General features: G+C 48.7%; 1 protein-coding gene across 8 annotated transcripts in view; it reads left to right on the top strand.

Annotated features, from left to right (window-relative positions):
* PARP8 (poly(ADP-ribose) polymerase family member 8) overlaps nt 1-12255 on the top strand; it is a 191982-nt gene that overhangs the window by 113502 nt on the left and 66225 nt on the right. The window lies entirely within an intron of this gene.

The raw sequence follows: 12255 nt of genomic DNA, 5'->3' as shown, positions 1-12255 counted from the left end.
TTCCTCCTCAATTGTCACTTAAGTGTTAATTAGAGACAAACACAAAGGGGTGGAAACTTTAGTACTTAGAACAAAAGGGCGAGGAGTGCTCGGCACAGAAGTGGTTTGTTACAATCTCTGAATGTACCCTAGTGGTAATTAAGTAGATTACTTGGGAAAGCTGCAAAGCGTGGAAAAAAAAAAGAGATTGTGAGCCCATAAAGGGAGAGATTAGCCCTGAAGAACATAACGAACAATAGGATTAAAATGCAGGGGAAGAATGGGAAAAGGGGAGGAGGGACTCCAGGTGAAAGGAAAGTTTCCAAACAAGAAGAAATCAAAGACTTGGATTTTCTGTGGCTCAAAATTAAGGAGGAGCTTAAGCAGAATGAAAACCACATAGAAAATAAATTGGAGGAAATGCAAGAAAGGATAGACAAAAGAATAGAGGGAGCCATAGGAGAGCTGGGGAAGAAAGTTCAAGAACTAACGGTTAAAGCAAAGACATTTGAGGAAACTAACAAAAGAATCCAAAAGGACATGAGAGAACAGAAAAGGGAGACGGAGAAGATGAAGGAGGAGATGCGGGAGTTAAATAGATCACAGGAGCAGATTTGGGACAATATAGCGATGGGTGAAATGCGACAAAGGCAAATGCATTTAAAATTCAGAGGTATAGAAGAAGAAGTGAGAGAAAATATTAAAGAAAAAATAATCACGGAATTAGCAAAATGGTTAGAGGTAAAAGAAGAGGAGGTCGCATACACGATAGAAAACGCCTTTAGGATTAAAATGAGAACATACCAGAACAAACTTAAGAAACCCATTGGGGACTGTTTAGTAATGTTTAACTCAATAGGAATGAGGAATTTGATCCTCAAAACGAGTTACCATAAAAAATTAATAATAGGCGGTAGACCAATAATTGTCCTAAAAGAGATCCCGGTCAGATTACTACGCAAGAGGGAAGGATACAGACATATAATTGGTGTTCTGAGAAGGAATAACATTCAATTTAGATGGGAATTTCCCGAGGGAATTGCTTTCTTTTTTAAGGACAAAAGATTTAAACTAACCAGTGTATCAGAGGTTGAAAAGTTCCTGAGAAGATACGAGAAGGAACTTAGCAAAAGAGAGGAAGGAGTAGTGGATAGAAAGGATACCAGGGAGGGTGGGGGTGAGGATGGGAGGAGGGTGGGGCCGCGAGGAGGAGTAGAGGAGGGGGAGGGAGAGGTGGAAGAGGAGGAAAGCGTAGCGGAAGAGGAGGAAACAGAGGAAGAGGAAGCAGTAAGGAACTGAAAATCAGATACAAACGCGACACTTTACCTTAATAATGTCTTTAACTTTTTTAACATGGAATGTTAACGGTCTAAATGAGAAAATTAAAAGAAATAAAATAGAGAAAATTTTGAGAAATAAAAAATGTGACGTGATTTGCTGCCAGGAGACACATGTGGCTAAAAAACATAAGTGTGATGGCCTGGGATTCCGATTCGGAGGATGAAACAGAGGAATCCCAGCCTGCACAGGAGTCCCCGCCTCCAGGGCCGGCTGAACTGGGGCAAGGCCTAGATGCTGAAGAGCCTGCACCTGTGGCAGTGCATCAGGAGCTGGCCCCAGGTGAAGCCCTTCTGGCCCCAGAGAGGCTTGACGACTCAGTGGCCACAGGTGAGCCTCCTCCAGGGCCCAGTAACCCTTCGGCCTCTCCTGATCTGCAGAGGCTTAGAGCAGAGAGGCGAAGGGAACTGGTTGCCCCCAGGAGGAGTGCTCGCCTTAAGGCCAGAGGAGGCGGGGCTCCTGGGGGCCGGGACCGCCCCTGGCCTTAGAAGAGGATAAAAGCCCAGTCAGCCCGGCCCCAGGTTGCGGGAGCAACGTCGTTGTTGGCTTCGGACCTTCCTGCGTTCCTGATCCCTGCTCGGCCTCCTGTTCCTGACTATCCGGTACTCCTGTTCCCTGCTCGGCTTCCTGTTCCTGACTATCCGGTACTCCTGTTCCCTGCTCGGCCTCCTGTTCCCGACCATCCGGTGTTCCTGTTCCCTGCACAGCCTCCTGTTCCAGCGTTCCTGTTCACCGCCCGGCTCTCTGCCTCGGACCTTGCCCCTCTTCGTGTGGACTCTGCTACACCCAAGGTACCTTACCCCCGGGACCAGCACAGTTTGCTCCCGCCACACCCGCACTCCCCCTTCGTAGGGGTGCGTTCGGGAAGAGCCAGAGGCCATGGCTGGACAGGCGGCTGCACTGGTGGCTTTGGCCCAGGAGAACCAGGCCTTGTCTCACACCGTGCAGCAGCTCAGTGACGCGGTTGTGGCACTTCAGCAACGCTTGGAAGCCCTACCGGCTCCTGGGGCCGACGCCCCGGCTCCGGGCAAGTACCCAGTGGCTTTGCCTGAGAAATTTGATGGAGCCCCGGCCAGCTTTCCCATGTTCCTGGCCCAGGCCAAGCTGTATATTCAGGGGCGAGCCCGGAACTTTCCTGACGACCGCACCAAGGTGCACTTTTTGATTAGTTTGTTAAAGGACCAGGCGGCCAAGTGGGCGTTGCCGCTACTCAGGCAAGACTCCCCTTTGCTGGCAGACTATACGGGGTTTTGCAATCGTTTGGAGGCCGCGTTCGGCAACCCCCAGAAAGAGAGTCAAGCCAACCGGGCGATTCGGCATTTGAAACAGGGCAAGTCCACGGTGGCCACATATACCACGGAGTTTCGGCTGTTGGCACAGGACTTGACCTGGAATGACTCGGCACTGCGGGACCAGTATCTCGAAGGGCTTTCGGACGAGGTACTGGACCAGTTGGCCACAATGGAACGCCCCACCACGCTGGACACTCTCATTCAACGGAGTCTACAAATAGACGACCGGTTGGAGGATCGTCGTCAGGCCCGGGGTCGCCGACACTTCCAGTTCACGGCACCAGCTTTTTCCGGCAGCCCCACGGTCACAACTGATTTAACGGAGGAGCCTATGCAGCTCGGGGCAGTGCGGCCACGCCTTTCCCCCGCAGAGAAGGCGCGGCGTCGGGAGGGAAATCTCTGTCTTTACTGTGGCGGAAGTGGACACTTCGCTCGGTCCTGCCCTGAGAAACGCCAGCCGCAGGGAAACCGCCAACCCCAGTAGCTGATGGCCCTAGCTACCGGGGGTCCCAAACCGTACAGAATGGGCCCGCACCAATGGACTTGCAACATCTTATGGTTTCGGTACGTTTATACCCTCCAGGTGGGCCCTGGATCCTCACCCATGCTTTGGTAGATTCAGGGGCAACCCGCTCCTATATGGACGCTGCTTTTGCCGCCCATCATCAGGTGCCACTGCGGAACAAGCCAGTACCGGTCCAGGTGGAAGCGATTGACGGACGACTTCTGCGTTCAGGTGCCGTTACTCAGGAGACCCAGCCCCTGGTCCTGTGTCTCCAGCAGCACCGGGAGTTGCGAACTTTGGACATTGCCTCTATGCCCCGCTTCCCCCTGGTGCTCGGGATGGACTGGCTGGAAGCCCACAACGTTCAGATTGACTGGGTCAAACGGACCGTGCACTTCCCAGACCCATGTTCCCATGCTCAATCCGGAACGCTGGCAGCCGCGCCCTCAGAGGAGGCAGCACCCACGCTCCCAGCCGTGTACCAGGACTACCAGGACGTGTTCGAGGAACGGGGGGCAGACCAGCTGCCGCCGCATCGGCCTTTTGACTGCGGCATAGACCTCCAACCCGGAGCGCCTTTACCAGTGAGTCGCTTATATTCCCTAACAGAGCCAGAGCGCGAGGCTTTGCAGGACTTCTTGCGCAAGAACCTGGAGCGTGGGTTCATTAGGCCTTCCACCTCGCCTACCGCGGCACCAGTGCTTTTCGTTAAGAAGAAATGTGGGGAACTCCACCCTTGCCATGATTACCGAGCCCTGAACAAAATTACCGTCCCAGACCGGTACCCCTTGCCCCTTATCTCGGAGCTGCTGGAGCGGGTGCAAGGGGCACAGGTGTTCACCAAGCTGGACCTCCGGGGGGCCTACAACTTGATTCGGATCCGAGCCGGGGATGAGTGGAAGACAGCGTTTGGGACCCGGTACGGGCAGTTCGAATATTTGGTTATGCCTTTCGGTTTGTGCAACGCGCCTGCTGTGTTTCAACGCTACATCAACCACGTGTTTCAGGACTTGTTAGACAAGTACGTGGTGGTGTATTTGGATGACATACTGATTTACTCCCGTGACCCGGCTCGCCATGAGGGACATGTCCGGACCGTGCTGCAGCGCTTGCGTGAGCACCGTTTGTACGCAAAGCTCAGCAAGTGCGAGTTCCATCAGCGGACTGTGGACTTCCTTGGTCACCGGCTCTCTCCAGATGGGGTGCAAATGGACCCGGGGAAGGTGACGGCGGTTCAAGAATGGGCGGCACCCCGGAACCGCAAGGACCTACAGCGTTTCCTGGGGTTCGCCAATTACTACCGGACCTTCATCGCTGATTATGCTCATCGCACCACCCCGTTGACCCGGCTACTGCGCCCAAAGACGCCGTTTTCCTGGGACAAGGAGGCAGAGGAGGCGTTTCAGGGGTTGAAGGCCTGTTTCCAGAGGGCACCAATCTTACAACATCCTGACCCCTCTCGACCCTTTGTGGTGGAGACCGACGCTTCCAGTACGGCTCTCGGTGCCGTCTTGTCTCAACAGATTGGTCCTGAAGCGCCACTCTTACCCTGTGCCTTCTATTCCCGCCAGCTCCTACCAGCGGAGCGTAACTATACTGTGTGGGAGCGGGAACTACTGGCCATCAAGGTAGCCTTTGAGGTCTGGCGCCACCATCTTGAGGGGGCACGACATCCGGTGGAGGTGAGAACCGACCACCGGAACCTGGAGTACCTCCAGACCACCCGCAAGCTGAACCAAAGACAGATCCGGTGGGCGTTGTTCTTTTCCCGGTTCCAGTTCCGGATCCGCTACATCCCTAGCTCTCAGAATCAGAAGGCGGATGCCCTGTCCCGGAAACCTGAAGACAACGCAGACACGGTACAGCAAGCAGAACCCACCACGATCCTACCTCCGGCTGCATTCCTGGCCACCCAGGAGGCGCAGCCACTGCAGGTTCGGGTGCGGGAACAGCAGCGGGTCGACGCTTGGGCCCAGGAACGACTCCGGGAGCTGGCTGAAGGGTCCAGCCCACAGTATCCGGGGCTGGTCCTGCATCAGGGCCTTCTGCTGCACCACGGTCGTCTGTACATCCCGCCAGGGCCACTACGGCTGGAGGTTCTCCGGATGGCCCATGATGCCCCAGCAGCGGGGCACTTTGGACGGTATCGGACCACCCATCTGGTCAGTCGAGAGTTTTGGTGGCCCCGCCTGAAGGCTGACGTGGCTCGCTACGTTGCTGGTTGTGATGTCTGCCGGCGCGCCAAGGGACCTACCGGGCGACCCCCCGGCCTACTTCAGCCATTGCCAGTTCCACCGCACCCTTGGCACACGGTTTCGTTGGACTTTGTAGTGGACTTACCCTTGTCTCGTGGCTGTACCTGCCTTCTGGTTTTCTCCGACCATTTCACCAAGATGGTGCACTGCGCTCCCTGTCCATCTGTACCCACAGCCAAGGAAACTGCTCAGCTGTACCTTCAGCATGTCTTCCGCCTGCATGGCCTACCTGAGCGCGTGGTGTCCGACCGGGGCGTTCAGTTCACATCCCGGTTCTGGCGAGCACTACACCAGACCCTCGGGACGGAGGTCTGCCTCTCGTCAGCCTACCACCCACAGACCGATGGCCAGACGGAACGGGCGAACGCGGTGCTGGAGCAGTACCTCCGGTGTTACTGCAGCTACCAGCAGGATGACTGGGTCGACCACCTGGCATTGGCGGAGTTCGCCTACAATAACGCGGTGAATGCGTCCACCCAGCAGACCCCGTTCCAGGCCAGTTATGGTTATCATCCACGGCTGTTTCCAGAGGTGCTGCCGACATCCGCAGTCCCGGCGGTGACGGAGTGGCTTCAAGAGCTCCAGTCCCAGCAACAGCTTTTGGTGGAGCAACTGCACCAGGCCAAGGAAGCGTACAAGGCCCAGGCCGACCGCCACCGCCAGGTGGGGCCGGAACTTCGCGTCGGTGACCTGGTTTGGCTCTCCACTCGCCACCTCCACCCCTCTCGACCTTCGCGGAAGTTGGACGCCCGCTTCACCGGCCCGTTCCCTATCGTAGACCAAGTCTCTCCTGTGGCATTTCGTCTCCGGTTACCCGCAACCCTGAAGGTTCACCCGGTCTTCCACAGGTCCCTTTTGAGTCCGGTGGCCCCACCCGACGAGTTCCACCCGAACCGTCCCCGACCGCAGCCAGTGTTGGTTCGGGGAGAGCCTGAGTACGAGGTGGAACGCATCCTGGACTCCCGATACCGCAGGGGAAAGCTGCAGTATCTCATTGACTGGAAGGGGTACGGACCGGAGGACCGTTCCTGGGAACCAGCGGCCAACGTCCACGCACCTGCCTGCCTCCGAGAGTTCCATGCGACGTACCCCGGCAAGCCGGGTCCGGACCCTCGGTTGAGGGGGGGGCCTGGGAGGGGGGATGGTGTGATGGCCTGGGATTCCGATTCGGAGGATGAAACAGAGGAATCCCAGCCTGCACAGGAGTCCCCGCCTCCAGGGCCGGCTGAACTGGGGCAAGGCCTAGATGCTGAAGAGCCTGCACCTGTGGCAGTGCATCAGGAGCTGGCCCCAGGTGAAGCCCTTCTGGCCCCAGAGAGGCTTGACGACTCAGTGGCCACAGGTGAGCCTCCTCCAGGGCCCAGTAACCCTTCGGCCTCTCCTGATCTGCAGAGGCTTAGAGCAGAGAGGCGAAGGGAACTGGTTGCCCCCAGGAGGAGTGCTCGCCTTAAGGCCAGAGGAGGCGGGGCTCCTGGGGGCCGGGACCGCCCCTGGCCTTAGAAGAGGATAAAAGCCCAGTCAGCCCGGCCCCAGGTTGCGGGAGCAACGTCGTTGTTGGCTTCGGACCTTCCTGCGTTCCTGATCCCTGCTCGGCCTCCTGTTCCTGACTATCCGGTACTCCTGTTCCCTGCTCGGCTTCCTGTTCCTGACTATCCGGTACTCCTGTTCCCTGCTCGGCCTCCTGTTCCCGACCATCCGGTGTTCCTGTTCCCTGCACAGCCTCCTGTTCCAGCGTTCCTGTTCACCGCCCGGCTCTCTGCCTCGGACCTTGCCCCTCTTCGTGTGGACTCTGCTACACCCAAGGTACCTTACCCCCGGGACCAGCACAATAAGCATATATTGATCAATAAAAAATTGGGAATGGAATTTATTAACTCAGATGAGAATAAAAAGAGAGGATTGGTCATTTACGCTAAAGAGAAATTGGAACCCAAAATAATATGCAAAGATGAGGAAGGGAGGGTCTTAGGGATCCAAATCACGCATCAAGGGGAAAGGTTTAATGTAGTATCAGTGTATGCCCCCAACACAAACAAAACCGAGTTCTTTAAAAAATTAGAACAGACATTATTGGAACTGGAAAACTACAAATTAATCCTACTAGGAGATCTAAATGGAGTTCCTGAACCTGAAATAGATAGAAGCGAAAAAAAAAGGAAAGGGAAGCAAGGAAAGCTCCCAAAAACCTTTGATGACCTCCAAGAAAATTTGGATCTAATTGATATCTGGAGGCATAAAAATCCAACAGGAAAACAGTTTACACACTTCTCTGGAGTACACCAAAGCTGGGGCAGAATAGACCAGATCTGGGTCTCCAGAGAGTTGTCGCTAAGAACGCAGAGATGCATAATAGAGCCCAGAACACTATCAGATCATAATCCAATCTTCCTAGAAATAAAATGTATGTCATCAGGACCTTATAGATGGAGAATGAACGACTATTTACTGGAACAGGATGAGATTATTAATAGGGCAAAGAACATGCTGAAAGAGTACTTCGACCATAACCTGCATAAAGATACCAAAATTAATGTAGTTTGGGACGCTAGCAAAGCAGTCCTTAGAGGCTTCCTGATTCAACAAAACAAGTATAGAAAGAATCTGAAAGAGGCAAAGAAGGAAGAATTAGTTAAACGATTAAAAGAAGTAGAAAGAAAACTAACAATAAACCCGGGGGATGAGAAGACCAAACAACTTTACAAATTACTGCAAACTCAATACTCAACATTGCTGAACCAGGAGATAGAGTGGGGATTAAAAATGTTGAAACAAAAGTACTTTGAGTCGGCAAATAAGACTGGTAAGTTGCTAGCGTGGCAACTGAGGAAAAAGAAAAAACAAAAGGTGATTACTAAAATTAAATTTGAAGATCAAATAGTAGAGGATCCCAGCGAGATAGAGGGGAAATTTCTTCAATATTATGAAAGCCTATACAATAAGAAGGAAGACGAGGATGCAACCGAGATAGGAAGATATCTGGAAAGGAATAGAGGAGAACAGCTGTCAGACGAGGAAAAAATACTCCTAAATGAACCAATAACTGTGGACGAGGTCCGGAACGCAATCAAGAAACTAAAACCTGGCAAGGCTCCCGGCCCAGATGGCCTCTCCCAAAAATACTACAAAACTCTAGAGGAACTCTTGACTCCGGTATTATGTACCGTAATTAATAATGTCCTCCAAGGAGGAGAAATACCTGACTCCTGGAGGGAGGCACATATCACATTAATACCCAAGGTAGACTCAGATATACTTAATGTAAAAGACTATAGACCAATATCCCTACTCAATAACGATTATAAGATCTTCACAGGAATAATGGCGAACAGACTAAAGAAATATTTGAGTAGGGTGATTCATAAAGATCAAGCCGGATTCCTGCCCGGTAGGCAGATAAGGGACAACGTAAGACATGTAGTTAATATAATCGAATACCTGGATCATAGAGTTGATATCCCTGCTACCCTAATCTTTATAGACGCCGAAAAGGCCTTTGATAATGTATCATGGCAATTTCTTACTACATGCATGGAAAGGGTAGGAATAAGAGGGCCATTTCTAGAAGGCATCAGAGCAATTTACTCAAACCAAAGAGCGAAACTTATCATTAATAGCAACCTGACAAATTCATTTACGATCACAAAAGGTACAAGGCAGGGGTGTCCATTATCACCCCTGTTATTTATCATGGTCCTAGAAGTTATATTGAAAAAGATCAGAGAAACAGCGGAGATAAGAGGGATTAAGATAGGTAAAAAAGAGTACAAAGTAAAGGCATATGCCGACGACCTAGTAATATCAATAGAAGAACCCCTAGAAAGGATAAACACAGTGTTGGACTTAATGGAGGAATTCGGAAAATTATCTGGGTTTAAACTAAATAAAACTAAAACAAAGATGCTGATTAAGAACTTAGATGAACAATCCCAAAATAAAATCGAGCTGGAATCCGGGATAAAGATAGCAAAAAAGGTTAAGTACTTGGGTATTTGGGTCTCAACAAAGAACATAAATTTGGTAGAGGATAATTATATTAAAACCTGGAGGGAATGCAAAAGAGATCTAGATAGCTGGAGCAGACTACATCTCTCATGGGAAGGGAGAATGGCCACCATCAAAATGAATATCCTCCCAAGAATGATATTCCTATTCCAAAACATTCCAGTAATCAGGGGCACAACAATGTTTAAGGACTGGCAGAGGACCTTATCCAGATTTATCTGGCAGGGTAAGAGGGCCAGAATCAAATACAAATTGCTTACGGACAGAAGAGAGAGAGGAGGCTTTGCGGTCCCGAATCTGCAACTATATTACGAGGCCGCGTGCCTATGTTGGGTCAAGGAGTGGATAGTTTTGGATAACACCGACCTATTGGACTTGGAAGGCTTTGATGCTAGGTTTGGGTGGCATGCATACCTATGGCAGGATAAGGGGAAAGTACACAAAGGCTTCGCTAATCACATAATAAGAGGGGCGTTGTTGGAGGTGTGGAACAGATGTAAGAACTTGATAGAAAAAGATACCCCATGGTGGCTGTCGCCCATCGATATCCTAGCAATCAAGAAACCAAACATGGAAGGTCAAAGGTGGACCTATGCGGACCTTATGGAAAGATCGGAGAAAGGATGGGAGGTTAGACCTTACGAAGAATTAAAAGATAAATTAACGGGGTGGCTGCAATTCCACCAAATTAACTCCTTGTGGAATGAGCACAAAAAGGTCGGCATGAGTAAGAAAAAGTCCAAGTTCCAGTTAGAAATAATAGAAGGGAAGTCTAAACTCTTAACCAAAATGTATAACCAACTACTAGAATGGGACACAATGGATGAGGAAGTCAAAGAGGTTATGATTAAATGGGCTATAGACCTAGGACACCCTATAGAGTACGAAAAATGGGAAAAACTGTGGAATAAGGACATGAAATTTTCAGCGTGTGTTGGGTTACGAGAAAACATGGAAAAGATGATGTACCGTTGGTACATCACCCCAAAAAAGCTAGCTAAAATGTATAAGACCGGGGATAAGACCTGTTGGAAATGCAAAAAGAAAGAGGGAGACTTCTTTCATATGTGGTGGTCCTGCGATGAAGTGAAGAAGTTCTGGGGCTCCGTCTATGATGAAATAAAAAAGATTCTAAAACATACCTTCCCAAAAAAACCGGAGGCCTTCCTCCTGGGAATGGTGGGGAATGAGATTAACAAAGAAGACCAAACCCTATTTCAGTATGCCACAGCAGCTGCCAGGATTCTATTAGCGCAGAACTGGAAAAAACCTAATATTCCAACAATCAAGGACTGGCAGACCAAGTTAATTGAATACATAGACCTAGCAATAATGACGCAGAGGATCAGGCTTCAGAAGAACATCAAATTTATTAATGAATGGAACAAATTTTTTTCATACATGGAGACGATACTAGGAAACACCAAAATCACAGTAGGTATAATATAAAAATCGCGAGGTAAAAAATGATGATTGGTTAAAGACACTGCTCTATATACTGTTGAGATATAGGTCACGTTGCGGTGGTGGGAAGTCAATAATGTAACGAATTGTATGAAGACTTCTGTACTTATACTTATTTGCTTTTTTCTTTTTTTTTCTTTTTTTTTCTTTTATGGATCTTGTTTTTTGTTTTGTTTTAATGATACTGTACTTGTGCTTTTAGATGTTGAAATAAAATAAAAACTTTTTAAAATTCAAAAAAAAAAAAAAAAAAAAAGAAACTATGGATTTCTTGGAGGATAGTATCCCTGTTGCTGTGTGACTGTATTTTTCTCACCCACAAAGAAAAAGGTCCCTCTGCAGTATTTTCTCTAAACATTATCTGTAATTTTTTGTTTTTGTTTTTAAATATTTATTAAGATTTTATATAATAAAACAAGCATCACAATCCAACATACCAAAAAAGAAAAGCAGTAAAAAGAAAAACAACACAATCCAACAGGACAAAAGAATACATTAGAAAAAACATAAGAAAAAAATGTATGAAAAAAACAGAAAAACAAAAAGAAATCTAGTTTTTTGCTTATTATATTTATAGCCCTCTTTCCTGACTTCCTCACGTCTCCCTTTTCTGTGTTCCCCTTTACCCAATCAAATTCAGCAATTCCTTACCCTCTTTCAAATCTTATTCAATATTATACATTTCAACCTATTATGTCTCCGATTTTTCCTTTCCTTTTAAATCCATTTTTACATGTTCTTTATAGCCTAATCCCTTATATTACTTTGATTAATTACGACATAATTTTACTCTGGTCCTTTCACCCTTTTCTTTTAAAACATTTTTACATATTCCTTTTAACTATGTCACTAATGCCATATTATCTTTGTATCCAACATCATTTTAACATTCAAACATTTTACAATGTTTTTGGAGATATTCTTTAAACTTCTTCCAATCCTCTTCCACCGACTCTTCTCCCAGATCTCGGATTCTGCCAGTCATTTCTGCCAATTCCATATAGTCTATCACTTGCATCTGCTATTCTTCCAGGGTGGGCAAATCTTGTGTCTTCCAATATTTCGCGATAAGTATCCATGCTGCGGTTGTTGCATACATAAAGAATGTTCTGTCTTTCTTTGACACCAATTGACCGACAATGCCCAAAAGGAAGGCCTCTGGTTTCTTAAGAAAGGTATATTTAAATACCTTTTTCAGTTCATTATAGATCGTTTCCCAGAAAGCCTTGACCCTTGGGCACGTCCACCAAAGGTGAAAGAATGTTCCCTCATTTTCTTTACATTTCCAGCATTTATTATCAGGCAAATGATAAATTTTTGCAAGCTTGACTGGGATCATGTACCACCTGTATATCATTTTCATAATATTTTCTCTTAAGGCATTACATGCCGTATATTTCATACCAGTGGTCCATAACTG

This window comes from Podarcis muralis, chromosome 11 (genome assembly GCF_964188315.1).
Source record: "Podarcis muralis chromosome 11, rPodMur119.hap1.1, whole genome shotgun sequence".
NCBI classification, from domain to species: Eukaryota; Metazoa; Chordata; class Lepidosauria; order Squamata; family Lacertidae; genus Podarcis; species Podarcis muralis.
This window is presented reverse-complemented; position numbering and strand designations above follow the sequence as displayed.